Below are 6235 nucleotides of genomic sequence, written 5' to 3'. Positions count from 1 at the left end.
CCATGTAAGAGTGGGGAAGCAGAGAAAAAAAAATGTCAGCTAGATGTTTCATTAGAACCTTAAATGACTTTGGGTTTTGGCAAGCAGGATCAAGGAAAGTGGAGTTTGTTGATGCTGATGTTCATCAGACACTGTTATAATGCTTATTTACCTGTGTTTACTGGAGGAAGGTATCCATATGCATTTGTTTCTAAAATATCCAAACAGAATATGTGATGGACGACAAGGCAAAGATTTTCACTGTTTAGAAAAAATGGAATATTTTCAAAGCTTCATTAAGAAGAGGCGATGCATTTCCTTTCCATTTTGCCTACATGATATACAATAGTTTAGCAATGAGTACACAGGTATCACTGGTTTCAATTAACCCATTTGTTTTGTTTTTTTTATTAAAAATATAAAGTACATGTAACTCAACAAGTTAAACACATTTCCTATCATCAGCATTTTGTAAATCAGTTTCACAGAATTGTCTGTTTGTGACAGCAGACATTTTCTTCTATATGGCTGTGTGAATACACAATAATAGCATGCAATGCGCTAAAACAGGCTCCAGCACCCCATGACTCCCCTAGATAAGTGGTTTCCAAATGAACAAATAAATGAATGAATAAACAAACAAATTAATGAATTCTTGAATATTACAGTACTTGCAGTGTTAGCCAGACAGAGTAGGAGGTTATTTTAATCAAAGCACTCTGAGGCAAACCACATAAGGAGACTGATTTGGCAACTTTGACAACTATAGTTGTTGGTGTACTAATCAGAAATAGTGTTGTCCCTTTAATTAATTTGAATGATAGAGCTTTTTCAGAGATTTTGCAAAGATTGGCACAAATTGCATGATATTGCATGATGTGGCACAAAATATACAGATATTTCTTGGACATCTGATGATGGCTGACTTTAAAGCATTCATGGATGTGATGTTCAAATTGGTTAACTGAATCTGATAATTTGCCCGCTTGGTTGGCAGTTACTGCACCCCTGAGTGACCAGGAAGGGGCCCTCTCTCTCTGTGGTCCGTCTTGAGATTTCGTCCCTTTTCCCCCCTTATCTTTGGGTTTTGGGGGAGTTTCTTTTACCCATCATGAGGGTCCAAGTCAGGGGGTGTTGTCCTGTTTTGTTTGTTGTAAACTGTTGGCCTGTGAAGCCCTTTGAGAATGGAAACAGAACTTAAATGAACTTAAATCCTACAAAGTTTTTCTTCAGGTACGATCAGTTTGTTATAAGCTACGTAAAGTGTGTGAGCCCATATGCTTTCTGTATTAAATGGAAGAACACAATTCAAAACCATTAAGTTTACCATGAATTCCCTCGCACTATTTGCATTTGATGTGGAAAAACATTTGTTACCATAGTGCCGATTTGAAAACGAGTCAAACACTGAAAAAATAAGAAAAGAAAATCTCTTATTTCAGCATAAAAGCCCTAGCTGATGTGCACAGCTGTTAGGAATGAGTGAGGACTGTTTTGACAGCTCTTTTACATTCATACATGTCACTACAGTTCCCTGAGAGTGTCCTTTACATTATTTTCCACCCTATATTTCCCTCCTGTCAAAGGCATAGCAAATGCAAATACATAACCTAACCATCAATTTTTCCATCAACGGGAAAAATGGTTTCTAACATATTATTAGTGCACACTACTGTGTGTGCTGTAGAAGAACACTATATAGAAGAAAGCCTTAATAATTGCACTTTTTATCTGTTTTCCATTGCTGATACAGTAGGAGTCAGCATTAAGAGCAAAAACCTACAAATTGAAAAAGGGCAAAACCAATCTGTGGAACGCAATTGCATAATCATTACATGCAGAAGCTGTGTTAGTAGCAGCAGCCTCAGTGAATAAATTGAGGAAATATAAGTACAGTAAGGGTCACTATGGTAAACTTTATTTTTATTTTTCTAAAATGGATTGAAACATATTTTGAAAACTGTCAGTGGCTGCTCTCAGTCATGAGTCAGTGTTTCTGTGGGCCCTCATAAAAATATTTCTAAACCAGAGATAACCAGAAACATCCCCACAGGGTGAACTAATAATCAACTCATCCTTGAATCACCATTTAACAGTTTTACTACAAATTTATCACAAATTTGTGTGCGAGCACTGGAACTCCTTACTGGTCAGAGAATAATAATGAATGCATTGAAATTCATTCAGAGAAGGCTTCTCTTCCTAAACACTTGCTTATGTTCTTTAATCATTATGGTGAAATGATTGAATATGCAAGATATATACCATGACAATGCACCCAAGTTTATGTTCTGCATAAACGATCAAAAAACACACAGGAAAACTGATGGAACAAGAAAGTAACTCGGGGCATGTCACACAGGGGATGAACGTGGATTAAAGTCTCATACTCTATTACTTCTCCACATGTATGATTGGCCTGTCCAGTCTGGAGAGGGATGTTTGCTGGGAATCTGACAGACCAATAATTAAAGTGATGTTTAACATATGCCTTTGTCTGGCTTCAAGCTGAAAATCTGGAATTAGGAAGAAATTGGCTGCAGCCTCAATAATAAAACGAGGACATGAAAGATTAGGAAAAAGTTATTTCTTAGTTAATTATGCATGTTGATTTTGTGTTTACTGACTTTTTATAAGTCGCTCTGCTATTATGCCCTAATCCTGATAATACACTATTTAATGGCTGTCTGTGGTTTGTTTATACCAAGCTATAGGCCTAATCACCCCCATGCTGAAACTAAATACTTCAATTATGGGCTTAAAAACAGATTTTCTTGACATGAGATGAACCCAAGCTCACAGCAGTCAAAACGCCGCTCCATGTTTTTCCAGTTTCATGTCTCACTTAATTTCTCTCCTTGAAACAGGTTTTGGCGCCCTCTGCAGTCTGTGGATCATACATATTAACAATTAGTTGTAATGTTGGTGCCACCACTAATTAGACATCTTTGCAAAATTGGTATTAACCATGCAAAGACATTAGTTCACCATTCTAAAAGCTGGTGTGCAGAATAAATTGCTTTTCATGGATGGTCCATGTAATTGTTATGACACTTTGCTGCAGGAGTTATGATGTATTCTGTCACGATTAAGCCACTTTAATTTATCCAAAGCCGGATGGCATAACCAGTGTTTCTGGAGTGTAACCATTACAGCCTGTTCCATATAAATCAACCATGGAAACCACTGATGTTAATACTAAATGGAAAAGCCTCTGTTTTTCAGTGTATGGTACTGAAATATCATCAGCTTTTGTACAAGGAAATGACTCAGTGGTCAAGTGCAAGCTGAGGTGATGCTCAGCTACACTGAACTGGAGATGTTTGCCGAGAATGAATCAAACCTTTAATTTTAACGCTGTCTCTCTAAATAGATCAAGAAAGTTTGATATTTTTATTTAAAATGTTTATATGCAGAGGCATTATTTTGCTCATTGCTGTATAACATGCTCTTATCATAACGCTCAGGTGTTGCTGACAGCTATTCTGTCACTCCAACAGTTTCTTAACTCCTCTAATTTTGCACAGTGTGAAGTGTGAAGTTTGGTGAAGTTTTGAATTTGTGTAGTATAGAGAGAATATGATAAATTGCCTAAAATGCCATGCCTGTTTTTTGATTACAACCTGCTTTTTTGCCAAGCATAAAAACAAATCTTCTCTCTTGGCTTCAGCAAAGCAGAAAGGGGGCAATATAATTTTTTAGTGGTACAATTTATCGTGCTTATGTTTTCCCTCATCCATTTTTGATACCTGCTTATTTCTGTTTAATGTCAAAGAGGCCTGGAGCCTATCCCAGCATGCAGTGGCAGCGTGCTTTTGCCCGGTAATATTTACACAAGTTTACTTTTTCACAAGTAGACTAGTATTTGCTATACTTAAGTTGGAGAGGAGCACAGGAGAGCCATGATGAGTTGTCCTGTCCAGCTCGTGCACTTTAAAGTTTTCAGTAGTGAGAGGCATCAGTGAGGGGAGGGAGGAGTGCTGTGTGTTGTGCACCACCTGCAGCTCTCCAGCTCACCTCAGTGAGACACAGAGGAGGTCAGAGGAGGCTGTGGTGGACTTCTGCTGGAAGAAGGAGCTGCTTCATGTCATCATCCAGATATGTGACATGGAGACGCTCCAGTCCTGTCAATACTTGGAGGTCAACATGGACGTCAGACTGGCTTGGGACAGGAATACTCAAAGTATGACATATTTTCATTGTTTAATCATTTTGTTTTTATTCTACACTTTTTAAAAGACTTCATAATTTATTTTTGTTTTATTTTATTATAGGCTTTTTATTATTTTTATTATGCTATATTTTATTGTGCAGCTGCAGCGGATGATATCCGTTTTTCTTTGTATCTCTATCTATCTATCTATCTATCTATCTATCTATCTATCTATCTATCTATCTGTATTCTGAGCATTTTTGGACTGAAAGTTTAGATATTTGATATTCTTGTGGATAGTAAGCATAGCAAGGTCAGATGATGCATTAAAATTACCACCACTTGATTTGCTTGACCTGCAAAAGATTCAAGATCAACATCCTCTTAAAACAGAGAAAATTAGTAGTCACTTCCAAAGTGCATTCACTGCTGCGTAAGATAAGACACTTTTGTATGCCAGATAAAACTTTTAAAGTGGCCCAGACTGGCTTTAAAGCACGAATATAATCAGTTTGAACAGTGTTCAAAAACATAACCTCTTTCAGACGATGATCAGAGACTAGGTTATCAGTAGAGCATTAATACTGACAATTAAAGTGTCACATGACAGCGAAGAGTCTGAGGAATAAAAAGACTGGTTTCACCATTAAGCTATGAGCTCATTAACAAGTCAATGGTATATATCAGTCATTCTAATGTGATTATAATTTAGATAAAGCATACTGGCCAGCTTGATTTGATAATAGCTTTTGGGTCTTCTGACAGTGAAAATTTGCATGACAGATATGTACAGCAGCCAGCTCCAGTCATTTTTATCTTTGCTCTCATAGTTTTCCACACTATCCTTAAGACTTAAATGCCAGAGAAAGTTTAAAAATATCGCACATTTGCCTGCAGTGCAGACAGTGTATTAGGAAAGGGAATGATGAAATACCTGTGGCTTCCAATGGCCCATATCAACAGATGGTGGCAGCACTAATCTTTGTGCTGACTTGAATCGTTTAAACACAAATATCACTTATATTTCAATAAATAAATAAACGTTTATAAACAAACTTTTTTGTGTCTCATACGTGTAACAGCATTTAAAAACAGCATTTTATTATTTCGGGAATTTATTTTTTTAATGATTTTTTTTTTTTTTTTTTTTTTAGGGTGATTTACAGGCACATCATGCTACTTAATATGCTGTGGTTTGGAATAAAGTTAATTTGAATTTAATCCCTCAAATCAACCTTTTATGTTCACATGTAGTCAGTTTTTCACTCATTATAAGCAGAGTAGCACCAGATTTGGCTCTGGATGACAAATTACAGCCTTATTGGTCCCCATCCTAAGCAACAAGTACCCCTGCTGGTTTTATCCATCCTGACAACATATTTATTCGTTTTCCCATGAACAAATACATAAAACACTACTGCTTATGAACAGAATGTGAATTGTAAGTAATTTAATTAACTTATGAGTTCATGAGCTATAAATAATATAATTAAAGCCTATGAAAAGTGCATTACAACACAAGCAGTAAAACGTATGTTTATGTTTAGCATTACACAAGAATTTACTCAACAAACCAGCCAACTCTGTAGTATTACTTGTGTGAACACAGAACCACCAGCAGAGGGCGACCGTGACTCTCGGTCACACTGGTTTGACAAGTGAAGCCGCTGTTACTATTTCCCGCACACACCACATGGTAACCCTAAATGTGCGAAATTCTCACAAATCTGGGTCAGAACTCTCGCGAGCGCGGTTAGGGACTGGGTTAAAGTTAGATTAGGATTAGGTAAATGTTAGGGTTATGTTTAAAGATAGGTTAAGGTTAGGGTTAGGGACCGGGTTAAGTTTAGGGAAGGGGTGATTCCATGAGGCTGGATCAAGTCTGACAGTTCCTGAATTCCCAGTACCGGGCGTCAGGTTCTGTCGACGGTCTTGGTCTCATGGTTTCACACTAACTCTGAACCTCGGTCGGAGCGTGTGTTCCTCAGGTTAGGTTTATTTTCCACTGCTGCCTAAATTGTTAATACTTCTGTTTAAATTGTTCATATCTCTATCTTTTTATAATCCTTGTTTATAGTGTTTATATTGCTTACTGCTATTTAT

This window comes from Myripristis murdjan, chromosome 13, assembly GCF_902150065.1.
Source record: "Myripristis murdjan chromosome 13, fMyrMur1.1, whole genome shotgun sequence".
Taxonomy (NCBI): Eukaryota; Metazoa; Chordata; class Actinopteri; order Holocentriformes; family Holocentridae; genus Myripristis; species Myripristis murdjan.
This window is presented reverse-complemented; position numbering follows the sequence as displayed.